This window comes from Phacochoerus africanus, chromosome 12 (genome assembly GCF_016906955.1).
Source record: "Phacochoerus africanus isolate WHEZ1 chromosome 12, ROS_Pafr_v1, whole genome shotgun sequence".
NCBI lineage: Eukaryota > Metazoa > Chordata > Mammalia > Artiodactyla > Suidae > Phacochoerus > Phacochoerus africanus.
The window spans coordinates 675,841-692,153 of NC_062555.1; the positions used below are offsets into that span (position 1 = coordinate 675,841).

The 16,313-nt window shown below is 41.3% G+C and overlaps 1 pseudogene; it reads right to left on the minus strand.

Moving 5' to 3' along the window:
- Positions 1 to 2,434: 2,434 nt before the first annotated feature.
- LOC125112956 (teneurin-4-like) overlaps positions 2,435 to 16,313 on the minus strand; it is a 54,994-nt pseudogene continuing 41,115 nt past the window's right edge.

The window sequence follows — 16,313 nt, forward strand, 5'->3', positions numbered from 1 at the left end:
CTTGTATCAAACAACCTGCCATAGAAATTGGTGTTACTATTCTAAATGTAATAATTTGCATTTATGAACCCCAAACTCCTCATCCATCCCACCACCTCCCCCATTCCCCTTGGCAAACACAAGTTTGTTCTCTATGTTCACAAGTCTGTTTCTATTTAGAATAGATAAGCAATATGTTCCTACCATATAGCACAGAGAGCTATATCTAGTCTCTTGAGATATATCATGATGAAAGATAATATGAAAATACTAGCCATAGAGACAGGCAGGATTTGGTCCTGAGCATTTGGCTCACTGAAAAATGGCATCAGGAAGCCTGGACATCAGGAAATGAAAGATGCTGGAAGGCCTGCCATCAATTACTTGGCCCACTGTTGCTGAGTGTCTTTGATGTGCCCAGCCCTGGTATCAGAGACCCTCAGCTTACACATGCAGGGCTGTGAAGGAGAGATGAGTCCTGATCATGGATAACTGACACAGGACAGAAGTGGAGAGGAGGGCACGAGCCTTTCAGTTGCACAGGCTGACAAGTCCCCATGGACGAAGTTGGCTTTTAGGCCAGACATTTAAAGCTGTGTAAATTTTGTTAGGATTTGATAGAGATCAAGGGACACTTCAGGAAAAGGCCATTTTATAAGGCAAAGCTTGGAGAGCAGAGGTGAGTATGGGGCATGTTCAGGTAGCCAGATATCAGTTCAGTATGACAGAGAGAAAATCAAAAAGGAAAACTGTGGCTGGATTAGGAAGAGGCTGGGACAGCAGGTGGGAGGTGACTTGGGGTCACAAGAGAGATGGAAAGGCTGTGTCCCAGCATGGCTCAGCCTTCCTTGGAAAGGGGCAGCTGAAGACACTGAAGCAGTGGTTGACCAGAGACACAAATACATAGTGTGGAAAAGGCAGGGTTTGGAATTAAGCCTCAGAGCCAGCAACTCCAGGCTGTGGGCATTCGGTCCTGCCTTTGACTTCTAAAGCTGGCATTTCCCTGATCAGGGAGGTTCTTAGGATCCAGGCATTGGTGGAATTGATTTCATCTAGGGGATGGGAGTGCTTTTTTGGGGGGTCAACAACTTTGACCATGTCACCACTCTATCCCATGTTGCCTTTCCATTCAGTAACCACATGTTTGCATTTTTTTCTTGCTCCTTCCCTCTCTTCCTTCCTCACTCTCTCTCTTTCTTTCTTTGGTTTATTTGAATATTCCAGGGTGCCTGTCTTTTATTTGAAGCCTGGAGGTCAGAAATGGAGGGATGGTAGAAAGGGAAGCTTGGAAACCAAAGTTCTACTTCTAGAAAGTCCATACAAGGGAAGAACTTGGTGAGGCAAGAAAAACCCAGATCCAAACTCGGGCTCCCTGACTTGTAAACTGTGTGATCTTGGGGAGTCTCTTTAACCTCTCTGTGGCTCAATTTCGTTATCTGCAAATTTATCAGAGAAATGTATTTCACCAAGTAGTAGAGAAGAAAACTAATAATGTTACCATTTGGTGGCAGCTGTCCTATAGCAGGAACTGTTTTGTTTGTTCCATAAATGATTGTATCTAATGTATTTTAAAGTGTCCAACTTGGCTCCTGAATCATAGAAGTTTTTCTCTGTTTTCTCAAATTCATTTCTCCACATTTCTGGGCTTCTATTTCTCCCTTTGTAACATGAGGCACTTGGACTAGATTTTCTACAAAGCCCCTTTTCTTCACTGAGCCTCTAAGAATCTCCAATTCTACAAATCTTGGCAGATGGTTCTTTGAAAAATTAAAAGAAACAGAATGGGGAGGGTGGGGGAAACCCTAGAAAGTCATTTTGCCCAATGCTGATGACTTGCATATGAATTTGTAGTTGTAAAGGAAAGCCTCTATCAGGAATATGGCAAATGCCCAGGAAACCAAGGGACTGAAAAGAGACCCGTGTCTTAATTCTAAGTGATGGAAGGTAGGAAACTGTCTCATTATGCCTTTAGGTAAAATACTGAAAATGGCTTTATCCACTGGTTTTTCTAATGTGCTTTTCTGAAGAGTTGGAAATTTTATTATTTTTTCTAGGAACTTAGATGTAGACATTTCCCTCAAGTTAAAAATCTCTTTACTCATCTCTAAGACTTCACTGTGGCTGCCTGGGACAATGATGAATAATAATAATCTTTTTCAATTCTACATAGAGGTTCTGAATCTTAGAATGAGGACTTTGTGGTCAGACAACTCAGAATTGTAACCACAGCTTAGAATTGGGGAACTGGGGAATATGCCCCTTTTATACTTGTTGTTGCTGGATGTGAGTGAGCTTGCATGTAGCTCATTAGGAAGCTAAATGGTCATTTTTAATGAGAATTATTGGTGTTTTGGTTTTTATCAGTAAAAAAATTTGTGCCATTTTTTTCATTGGCTATAGTAACCTGCCAAGTCATCTCACACGGAAGTCAATGGAGGGTGAGGCAGGGGCACGCTTAATGCAGACAGACATAATGGAACTGTCCTCTCAGTCCATTACTTTTTTCCAGGTCTGGCAGAAGGCTGAGGTTTGTGAATGCTTTGAAATCTTGTGGGGACATTCCAGTGTGTCCACAGGCCCCAAGGATGATCTCATCACACTTGTTCACTACTGTGTCCTCTTTTCCTTCCCACCCTTGGATTTCTGCTCTTGACATGACCACCAGAATTCTTCCCTCAAAGAGGAATCTTCTAATGGCTGTCAGTAGAAACAGGTCCAAACTGGCCACCAAGTTTAAGGACCAGGAAGACACTGTGTCCCTCGGGGGCACCCTGTGAACTGTACATGTGGTCCTCTTTGCCCTTTTCTATATGCAGCCCCCTTTACCTAGATTACCTTTCTTCCCATTACCTGGTGCACATCCACCAATAAGGGGGCCTCCTACATCAGAAGCTCTTCAGCAGAGCCATCTGTGCCTCCTGTGTTTCACTGGCCATCAGTGCAGAGCTTCACCATGAGCCCCTCACACTGGATAGTAGTTGTCTGTCTTGTCTCTTGCAGGGTGAATTCCTGGAGGGTAGGGATCATTTTCTATCCCCAGGGCCTAAAACTGTGACTGCACAGAGGAGGCGTTGTTGAATGTAGGAAACTGCCTTAAAATAAGGGGCACAAGGACTGTGTTACAGGATAAAAGAGGGGAAATGACTAGATGTGCAAACTGTTATGTCCAACTATTGCCCAACATAAATTCTCTTCTATACAAAGTGCTGGTTTTATCTAGACCTGAATCCCCACTGCTGCTTTGAATCTTGATGTCTTCCATGGCTGCAGTGGCAGTGACTGCTTGCTGGGAGAGGTGCTGCTTGAGGCATTTTTAGCATATGTGACCTGGGGAACTCTTTAGACTCAAGTTGGTTTCACAGTAGTGGAGATCAAAGCCTACTTTTAGAATCAAACGTTTGAGGATTTCCCATCATGGTGCAGTGGAAATGAATCTTACTAGGAACCATGAGGTTGTGGGTTCAATCTCTGGCCTTGCTCAGTGGGTTAAGGATCCAGTGTTGCCATGAGCTGTAGGGTGGTTCACAGACATGGCTAGGATCAGGGGTTGCTGTGGATGTGGCTGTGGCAGACAGCTACAGCTTTGATTAGACCCCTAGCCTGGGAAACTCCATATGCCATGGGTGTGGCCCTAAAAAGCAATAAATTAAAAAATAAAATAGTAAAATAAAATCAGAGTGTTGAGGAAAGGAACAAATACAAGCCTTTCATTGTGTTTGGCAGGATATAAAATGTATCTCATTTCACTCTTGCAAACATCCTACAAAGTAAATATTTTTTTTTCTATTTGTCTTTCTGTTCTTTGCTCCTTTTCTCTCTTTCTTTGGCTTATTACTTTAGTCTTCATTTTATCTCCTCTATTGATTGATTAGTTATGCCTCTGTTTTATCTCTTAGTGCTGCTCTAGGATTTACAACATGCATATTTAATATATTTAATATATCAAGATTTAGATAGGTATTCTAACTTCAATTTATGAATCAGGAAACTAGAATTCAGTGGAATTTATATGAATTTTGTGACTGTAATATCTTAGAAATAATGGTTCTTTCTTTCTTTGAGTTCTATGTCTAAAGTCTGAATTTTTCATTATATCAACTAAATATGAACTGATTTTTTTTCTTTTTTTTCCATATCTTCTCCCAACTTATCAGGGACTCATAACCAGCCTGATCTTTGGGTCAAAAACTTTCAAAGTGAATTACAAGTGGCACATCCAGAGAGATACCAAGGTTTCAAGGTGAAACAAGGTGTTGGAGAAATGGTAAGTATATGAAACAGTTCTTTTTACTACAGGATGTCTCAGAGCTTTTATTTATTTATTTATTCATTTATTTATTTATTTTTGTCTTTTTAAGGCCACACCTATAGCATATGGAAGTTCCCAGGCTAGGGATCAAATTGGAGCTGTAGTCACAGCCATGGAAACACCAGATCTGTGACCTATACTGTAGCTCATGGCAATGCCAGATCCTTAACCTACTGCAGGAGGCCAGGCATCTAACCTGCATCCTTATGGATATTAATTGGATTCTTAACTTGCTGAGCCACAACAGGAACTCCCCAGAGCCTTTCATAAGCTGAAATGGATCATGAAAATTTAAGAATAGTGGTTGTCCTGTCAAATTAATTTATGCCAAACCAGTTTTTCCAGAGCATTCTCTGAACTAGTGTTTCCTCAAAAATACTCTGGAAAATGCAGCTCTAAGAAAAAGTCAGTGCTTCCTGTTACCCTGTACTGGCTTTATTAAGGAAGACTGTCTTGTCAGAGGACCAGAGCAACCATAGTTCCAGTCCCAGAATGACTCCTGATACTCACCTGTCATGAAGCACTTGATGTCCAGAGAGTTGCTGATTTGGTTGTTATTTTTAAAAATATAGAGATGCAAAGCCATGATATTGGTCTTGCTAAGGTGCTTCCATAACTTGTGGTGTGGGCTAGTCCAGCAACCAGCCATCATGTAATAATCCTGCCAGCCCATTTGGATAAGCTTGGTGAGCAGATTGTAGAGGACACCATGGTAGCCAATGACGATCTGGAGTTGGGGTCAGTGTCCATTTAGATCTCCCTCTAAGATATGTAGAGGATCTGCTTGATCATCAAGCCCACTACAATGAAGACATGATATTGTCACAGGATATCTAAAACTCATCTCCATGGCTCAGCTCCATACCAAAGTGGTGTCCTTTCAGGTCATAATAGAGAGTTATTATCTCATAGCTGGAGTAATTGTAGAGGTGGGTGAACTTAGTGGGGTTGGTCAGGTCTGCATAGAGGAACTTCAGGTGGTGGCTGTGGCTGCTCTTGCTGGATACCTGCTGACCCAGGTCATCATAGCAGTACCTGATTCTCCAGCTATAATCCCAGTTGTAGGCCTTGATGAGCAGTCATGCTGAGTTGTACTAAAAGATATCACTGCCCTGCTGCCTCAGGAAACCATCCTTGTTCATCCTTTACTGCATGTCCCCCAGCCTGGTGATATGGCCCTGAAGGTTGTACCATAGTGGAGTGAGCCATGTGCTATTCCTAGGGATCAGCAAGTACAGGTTCCCACTGAAGTCATAGCTATATTGCCAAAGTGGTCTGTCATTGTTAGAGATTGTCTGCAATTGGCTCTTGGCATCCTCCTCAGAGGCATAGCAAGTGGTATCGATGTAGGGCCCCATCTTCATCTCTTTATTCATGACTTGCCCCATGTTATCATACTGCATGGTCATCCAGTACTTGAGCAAGTGGAAGACCTTGTATTGAATTTCCTTCATTTGGCCATATGCTTCAAAGTGTTTGGTGTGGGTCATGGCTGCCATGGTTATGATCTGGTTCATGTCATAGTAGATGATGCCAAACTTCCTGAACTTCCCCACCTTGCCTGACACATCATCATTGTGAGAGAGGACAATCAGCAGTGCAGTCTTGTTGATCATGGCCTGCATGCTGGTGACTCAGAAGTTGTTACCACAGCTGTAGTCAAATTGGGCATTGATTGTGCCTTCCTTGGTGAAGAGGAAAATCTTCTGGTCAATTAGATACCCGCTATGACCATAGAAGATGGTGTATTGAGGCTCTTATTCTGGAGGTTGATGGTTTTCAGCATGCTGGCCACTTTGTCATAGGTGAAGCTCACCTTGATGGTGTCATACAGCATCTCAGCTGGCTTGGACAGCTTGCCATACTCCTAGGTCACTTTGCAGCTGATGCCAAGGTAGAAGTTGTGGAGGAGGTTTCCATCCTCAATGAAGTCCTGGATCTCTGAGTTATTGCCCTCAGGGGGCTGATAGATGTTCCTGCAGTAACCCACTGAGTGGATGGTCTCCCGCATCTGCAGGGCACACTGGGCATGGTTATGGAGGAGAGGCAGTCACTTTTGTTGAATCAAAGATGTTTTGCCTCTGGTGGTGGAGCAGTACCACCATGGAATGGAGGGAGAGGAGAACTGATAAATGAGAGGAGGATGCTGGGAAGGACCAGGGAGTTGGTAATTCCAAGATGTACAGGAAGGGAATGAAAGGCCAAAGAAGCTGGTGGTTCTCCTAAGTTATGCCCAAACCAAAGCTTTCCAACCATCATGCCCTAGGATGCTACAGTGGGGCCCAGGTGTGCTAAGAGAAGGATTTCCCTTTGCCCTAGGCCCTGCTGGGTCCTGGGGCACCAGGGTACCCATGCCATTTGCCTCCCTATGGTGAGAAGCCTTTTCTGTTTGCCCCTTTAAGTGGCATGAAAATGATTATTTTCATGTGTGATGGCATAGGAGAAAGGTGGTGGAGCCCTGGCATAAAGTATTGGTGGTAACCTCTCTCCTGGCTTCCTTGCTCCAGACTCCTTCTCAGATCCATCTTCCCATTCAAGCAAGAGTGACTATCCAAAAACACATTGTGACAATGTCTACTGCTTGCTAAACAATCTCTGTTGACTCCCCATGGTCTACAGGATAGAGATATGTCTGAGAAGGGCATTTAAGGTTTTGCATAATTGTTGGTGTAGTAACAGATCATATGCCCAACCTGGGGTGGTGGTTAGGCTGTGATGGGAATGGGGAAACTTGGGTTCTAATAACAGACTCACTGTGTGGTTCTGGGAATCCTCTTTCCCTCCCTACATTTGATTTTTCAGCATGTTGGATGACTCCCAAGTCTCTCTTACCACTACCCCAGAACACTGCTCTGATTTGAGATGCAACCACTGAGCAGAGTATGAGGGACATATCACAGATCAAGCAAAGCCCAGGTGCTGGACAGGTAAGAAGAAGCAGAACACAAAGATGTCAGAACTGGGTCATGGAATATAGACTCTTTCAGGAATATGTCAGCAGATAATAGGCCTTAAAGCATTTGGGCAGCAAAATTACCATTTTTTCTTATTTGGGACCAAATTTAACTTCAGGATCTTTCTGGTTCCTAGTCCCTGGGATGAAATGAATCCCGCCCTGAAGCAGAAGAGACTTACTAAAGCCACATCTAGCACTTGAAGCTCAGGATTAAACACCTCATGCTTAACACTGATCCAAAGGCTTCTGCCTTGTTCTCAGTGACCAGATCAAACCCCAAGTCCTGACCTATAAGTATAGTCAGTGTTTGGGCCTGATCCGTGCTACAGCCTATCTGGTGGCATGTTCACATTCTCCTGCCCTTGGTCCACCCCTCCACCCGACTTGCTACACTATCACCACACCATCACCACAATCCAGATGCCTCTTAGGACCCCCCTCTTCAGATGCAGATTCTCCCAAACATTTCTTTTTGTGGACAAGATAGATCAGACCTATCTCATTGATGTCAGTAGTCTGGGCCGACCATTGTTGAGCCACAGTGATGGGTCTTCTACTTGGAAAGGCAAGTGATGGATAGAGACAGACACCTGCCTTTTCTAAGTGTGTGTAGCTCCATTTCTTCCTGTCAGTAAAGACCTTAGAAATGATACAACTTGTCTATTCATACTCCATCCTTTTATACATGATGCCCTTCTGGACAATGGCAATGTGGCACCCTGGGGAGTATGTTCTGTTGATGCCATTTGGCCTGCTGCTGGGTGACCAGATGCTGGACCACCCTGCCTGGTTTTATAAGATATGGATGGTGAATCTGTGGTGGTCATCATAGATTTTCTCCATGTGTCACACAGTCAAAGTCCAGAGATGGGAGGTTTTTATTGTGAACTTGGAGAAGAGGTAGGAAGAAAGAGACAGTTAACCTAGACACAGAGAACTTGGTCTGAGTAGCTCCTGATTAGGGAGGCAGCATAGGGCATGGGTTCCAGTGGACAAGGGTTTGTGTCCTGGCTTTGTCACTAGTTAGCTCTGTGAAGTTTCCTCATCTTTAAAATGGAAATAATCATGCCAATTACATAGAGCCATTGTGAGGATAAAGAGAGCAGATGCTGGGTAAATAGTTTCTGATACTAGTGACCATCCCCATCATTTCCAAAGTGATTCTCCTAATGAGGACAGAATGGCACATCCAGAAACTTTGTATCATGGGCACCACACATGTGTTTGACACTGGGGAGACCACAGTCAGTTCCATAACTGGTGAGTGACTAAGCCTGGATCTGCTCTCATCATGGCCATGTGCAGCATCTGGTCTGTGGTACTCTGATTGATTTCAACCCTTCTTAGGGCTTTGTACCTCCCATCCCCTATGGGTTCTCTCCTGCCTTCTATGCTTATGGCTCCTTGTTCAACCAAGTTAGCTCCCCAGGCATCTTATTCTTCCTGGAGGTTCTGGGAGGCAGAGCATATTTGAACCTGTGATGGCTTCTCTGGCTGTGGGTGAGCCAGGGACATGGTCCTAGGTTTCAGGACATTTTGCTCCTGTCTGTAGTCTCCAAAGCCCTTTGTTTGATTCCTCACTTGGGCTGCTGCAAGGTCTGCGCACAATTCAATTTACTTTCAGAATCAGGAATACAGGGGTCCCACAGGGTAACAGTGAACCATGGCCCTTCATATTTTAATAAAGAAATATACTCCAGAGTTCTGTTTCTGTATTTGGACCTACCCCTTAGGAACAGGTTACCCTGAAACACTATTCTGAAGCTAAAATGCTAGTCCCCTCTAATTGGTGCCTGGCCTGATGAAGAATCTGGACACAATTTCTGACTCCTCCATTAGATACTGCTTAGGATTGACAAGTAGGTAGGAGGACCCAAGAGGAAAGCAGACAATGCAGGTCAAAACATGCAAACCCACACATGTGGATTAAGGATATGAAAGGCCCTGTGGTACCCTGTGTTGGGGAAAGAAAAGGGCTCATTTCTAGTATCAAGGCCAGAAGTCGAGCCTAAACTGTGTGACCCACTTTTCTGTGGACCTTGGACAAGTGTCTTTCCCTCTCTCAGTCTCAATTTCTTCCCCTGTAAAACAACAGAGCTGTTGCTAGGATTGAAGAAATTTCCTATTGGAGAGTTGGGCAAATTAGAAGGTACTGAGATAATGGTTGAAGTTATTTCCAATAAATGACAGCAAATGATAATGGTCATTCTCAGAGGAAGTAGAGACATGTGTGCCTCCCACTACTCACCAAATTCTAAAGCCTTAAAAACAAGGATTTAAAATGTTGATACTGGGATTATTTTAACTGTGAATGGCCTGGTTATAAAAAGGTTGCCTTCCCAGGCATAACCAAATACAATTTAAGAAGAAAAAACACTATGGAGCAAAAAGCCAGGAATCGACTAGCATCCTAAGAGACAATGTCAGGTCCATAACATGCTAAGCCACAAGGGGAAGTCCTGAGTGAGAGATTTCTTGATGCCAGTTCTTCTAAGTCTTTCTTCAAAGCATCTCTCCTCCATGCAAAGTCAGATGTTTTGGTCCTTGAGACTCACCCTGCCTTCTCCCATCATTTCACTAGATGCCCATGGTTCACCACAGAGGAAGTCAGGGAGAGATATTGCTTTTCTGATTTACTCATCAAAAAATCTTCATGGTTCTGCCTTCTCAAATCCTTCTATTCTCACAACATAGAGACACCAGTTTTATTCGAGTGCATGACTCATCTCTGTGCTATTTCCCCAAGGTAAGAGTAATTAACTTTAGGGGACTTTGCCACAACAACAACAAATGCTTCTCCCTTCCACCTATGGCCCTTCTGACCAGAATAAAAGATGTTTTTGGCAAGGGTTAGGCTTCATCTACAAGCTGTAGTCAGAACTTGGATCTTCATTCCTTTTTTCTTTTTCAATGTGTGTCTATGGAACATCTGAAATGCACCAACTTTGTTCAATAACAAAGGTGACAGCAGGCCAGGCCCTGTAATAAACAGAACATGTGAGGTACAATTTCTTTTTTTAATTCATTTTTTATTGTTATTTCCCCCAACACACTTTTTTTCCACTGAACATCATGAGGACCCAGTTACACATACATGTATAAATGTTTTTTTCTCCCATTGTTGTGCTGCATTGTAAGTGTCTAGACATAGCAGCATGATCTCATCATAGTCCATTCCAAAAGCAATAGTTTGCATCTGTTAAGCCCAAGCTCCCAATTCCTCCAAATCCCTTCCCCTCCTCCTGGGCAACCACAAGTCCAATCTCCAAGTCCATGGTTTTATTTTCTGTGGAAAGATTCATTTCTCCTATATTTTAGATAACAGATATGTGTTATCATATGGTATTTGTCTTTCTCTTTCTTTATTCACTCAGTATGAGAGTATCTAGTTCCATCCATGTTGCTGCAATAGCATTAGTTCATTCTTTTTTATGGCTGAGTAGTATTTCTTTGTATATATATACACCATATCTTCCTAGTGCTACCATTTATTAATGGACATTTGGGCTGTTTACAGGTCTTGGCTAATGTGAATATAGTTGCAATGAACATGCAGGTACATGCGTCTTTTTTTTTGTCTTTTTGCCATTTCTTGGGCCATACTAATGGAATATGGAGGTTCCCAGGCTAGGGGTCTAATCAGAGCTGTAGCTGCCAGCCTATGCCAGAGCCATAGCAACACAGGATCCGAGCTGCGTCTGTGACCTACAGCTGCGTCTGCAATGCCAGATCATTAACCCACTGAGCAAGTGCAGGGATCGAACCTGCAACCTCATGGTTCCTAGTTGGATTCGTTACCCACTGCACCACGATGGGAACTCCCATGTGTTTTTTTTAAGGAAACTAGAACACACTTTCACCCCATCAATGAAAATAAACTCATAATGGCTGAAAGTCTTAAATATAAGATAAGACTCCATCAAATTCCTGGAAGAGAAAATAGGCAAAACATTCTCTGACATCAACCTTATAAATATTTTCTTAGTTGTCTCCCAAAGCAACAGAAATAAAAGCAAAAATAAGCAAATGCAACCTAATTGAACTGATAAGCTTTTGCACAGCATAGGAAACCAAAAGGAGAACAAAAAGACAACTTACAGAATGGGAGAAAATAGTTTCAAATGATGGAACTGACACGAATATACAAGCAATTTATACAACTCAACAGCAAAAAAGCCAATCAACCAATGGAAAAATGGGCAAAAGACCTTAACAGACATTTCTCCAAGGAAGACATACAGATGAAAAAATGCTCAGCATCACGGATGATTAGAGAAATGCAAATCAAAACTATGATGACATACCACTTCCCACCAGTCAGAATGGCCATCATGGATAAATCCACAAATAACAAGTGATGGAAGGGGATGTGGAGAAAAGGGAACCCTCCTGCACTGTTGGTGGGAATGTAAGCTGATACATCCACTATGGAGAACAGTATGAAGGTACCTTAGAAATCTATACATAGAACTATGATATGACCCAGCTATACCACTCTTGGGCATATATCCAGAGGTACACGTTCTGATGGGCACTATTCTTATTCCCATTTTACAAATGAGGAAATTAAGCACTGTCAGTTTAGGGAATTCAGTCAGGATCAGAAGAGTAGCGGCAGAAAAGAAATTTAAATGCCAGTCTGCCTCCAAAGCCTCAAAAATATACCTACCTTCATGATGCAAAAATTCAAGTATTAGGAGTTACAGTTGCAGCTCAGCAGTAAAGAACCCAACTATTATCCTTGAGAATGTAGATTTCATTCATAGCCTCACTCAGTGGTTTAAGGATATGACATTGCAGTGAGTTGTGGTGTAGGTTGCAGACCCTGCTAGGATACTTTTTTTTTGTGGTTGTGGTGCAAGCTGGCAGCTGAAGCTCTCATAGGAACCCTAGCCTGAGGAGAAGTTCCATATGCTGTAGCTATGGTCCTAAAAAGGAAAAAAAAAAAAAAAAAAAAAAAGGAAAAGAAATATGTAAAAGAATCTAACTTAAAAAAGAGCAGTGAGGAGGGCATTCCTGTGTGGTGCAATGGATTAAGAATCCAACTTCAGAGGTCCTGGTCGTTGCAGAGGTTCTGGTTCAATCTCTCTCCCAACTCAGTGTATTAAAGGATCTGGCATTGCCATAGCTACAGAATGGGTTGCACCTGTTGCTCAGATTCAGCCCCTGGCCCAGTAACTTCCCTATGCTGCAGGTTAAGTCATAAGTATAAAAATTAAAAAAAAATAGAGAATGAGCACTGTAAAAAAATGACATATATCTTTGTGTAATGGAGACATGGCTAAAAGTGTGGTGAATGTAGAATAGGTAGGCAAGGTATTTTTTTTAAAACTGATATTGAAGTTAAAGCCAAAAATATTAGCCAAGCCCTAGATTGGATACATGAAGCAAGATATTGGGACTGTTATCAGGTGTAAAAACTGAGCTGGACTTTATCATTTTATGAATCTTGGAGAAGTTACCTATGGAAGCTCATCACATGCATTTGTAATTCCATCTTATTATGAGCTAAATCCAATTAATTGTACTTTTCCAAAGAGTTAATTAAGCATTTGAGAAAATGGTAATCTATAAAATTGAATTAAAATTTGCATACCTATTTTTATTCAAAAATACATGAGGTTTGAATTTTGATATTTAAATTCTAAATCTAAATGATTTTAACTATGAAATTTTGTCAATCCCAATTCCTAAATATGCCATGATGGCTGGCACAAGATTTACTAACTCTGTTTAATATAATTTAGTCAAACATTCGTTCAGGTTTCTTGTGGAGGATTTACATTTTTTAGTCTTATCTTTAGATGTATAATTTTATTCAAATAATTTCTATGTGATTTGCATGATACATTCAGGTTTATTATTATCCACATGAATATCCACTTATTCCAGCACCTTTTGTTGAAAAGACTTTCCTTTCCCCATGGTTACTTTGGTTAAAACTGATTAACCATATATGTTATTTATATAGGGGATTAAGAGGGTGGAATATAAGGACTGGAGCTCAACTTCTCTCCTAAAAACAACAAAATTTACAGTCAAATGCTAAGAAGTCTTCAACCAAATGGACCAGAGAATTTCAGAAAGTTTTCCTACTCCATAAGACATAGCAGAGGCCACATCAAAAGGTAGCAGGGACTATTATGTGATATAAGCAACCCCATACCTCTTTGGTGGGAAGCCCCACAGACTGAAAAATAACTGTATAAAAGAGATTCACCTATAGGAGAGAGAATTCTGAGCCCCATGTCAAGTCCCCATACCTGGGGATCTGGCACTGGGAGAAAGAGCCCCTGGAGCATCTGGCATTGGAGACCAGTGGATTTTGTGTGCAGGAGCTCCACAAGACTGGGGCAAATGGAGACACCATTCTTTAAAGGTACACACAGACATTCATATGCAATGGGTCCAGGACAAAGCAAAGTCTCCATATGAATCTGGGTCACACCTGACTGCAGTTCTTGGAGGACCTCCAGGGAAAACAGGGGGTGAATGTGGCTTGCTGTAGAGGAAGGGCACTGGAAGCAAAGCTCTTAGGAATATTCATCAGCAGGGATTTCTCTGGAGGTGGCCATTTTGGGAAAATCTGGCCCCATACATGAGCACTGAGAAGTCTCAGGCCAAACAACAATCCAGGTGGGATCACAGCCCTGCCCCTCAGTAAACAGGCTGCCTAAAGACCACCAGCCACACAGCCACCTCTGATCTCACCCATAGACAAAGCCCCACCCACCAAAGAGATAGGAATCACCTCCACATACCAGTGGGCATTCACTAGACCCTCCCATTAGGAAGCCTACAGTAATCCCCCATTCCAACTTCAGCCACAAGGGGGGAAGACACCAAAAGTAAGAGAGGCTAAAACTCTATTGTCTGTAAAAAGGGCACCACACAAAAAAATCCAAATAAAAATGAAAAGACATTGAGCTGTAACTCAGATAAATGACAAAGAAAAATACCCTAGACAAAACATCTTAAGTGATCAGGAGATTCTCAGCCTCCAAAAGAAAAAAAAGACTTTAGACTGTTGATGCTGAAGATGATGCAAGACATTGGAAATGAACTGGAGGCAAAGATGGATAATTTTCAGGAAACACTGAGCAAAGAAATACAAGACATAAAACTTAAGCAAGAAGATATATGAAAAACAATAACTGAATTAAAAAATTCATTAGGAGCATCCAACAGCAGAATACAGGAGGCAGAAGAACGAAAAAGTGAGCTGGAGGACAGATAATTGGAAAGCATGGGTGCAAAACAGAAAAGAGAAAAAAGATTGAAAACAAATGAAGGGAGTCTCAGAGAACTCTGGGACAATGTTAAATGCACCAACATCCATTTTATAGGGGGCCAGAAGGAGAAGAGAGAAAGAAAGGGAAAGAAAATATTTGAAGAGATAATAGCTGAAAACTTCCCTAACATGAGAAAGGAACCACTTGTTCAAATCCAGGAAGTGCAATGAGTACCATATAAAATAAAGACAAGGAGGAACACCCTAAGATACATATTAAACTAAATGACCAAAATTAAAGACAAGAAGAATATATAGAGAGCAGCTAGGGAAAAGAAATAATATAAAAGGGAACCCTGACAAGGTTATCAGCAAATTTTTCAGTAGAAACTATGCAAGCAAGAAGGGATTGGCATGATATAGCTAATGTGATGAAAGGAAAAAAAACTCCAACCAGTATTACTTCATATAGCAAGGCTCTCATTCAGATTTAAAGGAGAAATCAAAAATTCTACAAGCTTTTGAGAATTCCTTACAAAGCTAAGAGAATTCAGCAACACTAAACCAGCCTTAAAACAAATACTAAAGGAACTTCTCTAGGTAGAAAAGAAAATGCTGCAACCAGAAAAATATATCACAAATGACAAGGCTCACCAGTAAATGTATATATACAGTAAAGAAATGAATCATCCATGTACAATTATGCCAGCAAAATCAGAAATCATAGGAGGGCACAAGTGCAGGACAGTGCAGATGCACTTGCAATTAAGAGAACAACATCTTAAAATAAACTTGTATATATATATATATATATATATATATATAGACTCATATCCAAACCAGAATAATGGCAAACCAAAAATCTACAAATGATCAACAAAAAAATAAGAAAAATCAACTCAAATACAACACTAAAGAAAGTCCTCAAACCAGAAGTGGAAAGAACAAGAGAAGAAGGGAAGTAAAAAGAGCAACAAAAACAAATCCAAAGCAATTAATAAAATGGCAATGAGAACATACATATCCGCCGAGACCAGCTCAGCAGAATGGGGCTGAAGAATGGGTGCTATGGAACGTAAGGAAAAAAAGTTAACATAAAACTAGACACAGAGACATTTATCTTAATTAAAGGTGGGAACTGGGGGACTCAAGGTCTCAGGGACCAAGAGACCTGCCTTAAGAAATTTCACTGCTTTATTGTACTCTTGAGGATTAAGTCAAGTGAGGAGAGGGTTGTAGGTGCAGGATATAGGTTTTTTAAAATTATTTTATAAGTTTTTTTATTATTTTAAAAGTAACTTAGCTGGTAGATGGTTAAACTTTTACTCTAAACTTTAGGCATTTAAGAATCATTAGCATTTGAGTTAGCTATCTATGCATAGCATTTCAGAGAATCCTCAAGTCATTTACCTTCACCAAGACTGTTTCTCAAGCAGGAAGAAAGGACAAAGTAAGGAAGGACAAGATGGAGTTTTCAACAAAGAGGCTAAGGAAATATTATAAAACATGTCTCGCAACACATATCAATAATTACCTTAAATGTGAATGGACTAAACCCCCCTACCAAAAGACATAGACTGGCTGAATGGATACAAAAACAAGACCCATATATATATGCTGTATTCAAGAGACACACTTCACTTCTAGGGGCACATTCAAATTGAAAGTGAGAGGTTGGAAGAAAGTACTCCATGCAAACAGAAATCAAAAGAAACCTGGAGTAGCAATACTCATATCAGACAAAATAGACTTTAAAATGAAGAATATTTTAAGGCACAAGGAAGATCACTACCCAATGATCAAAGGATCAATCCAAGAAGAAGATATAACAATTTTAA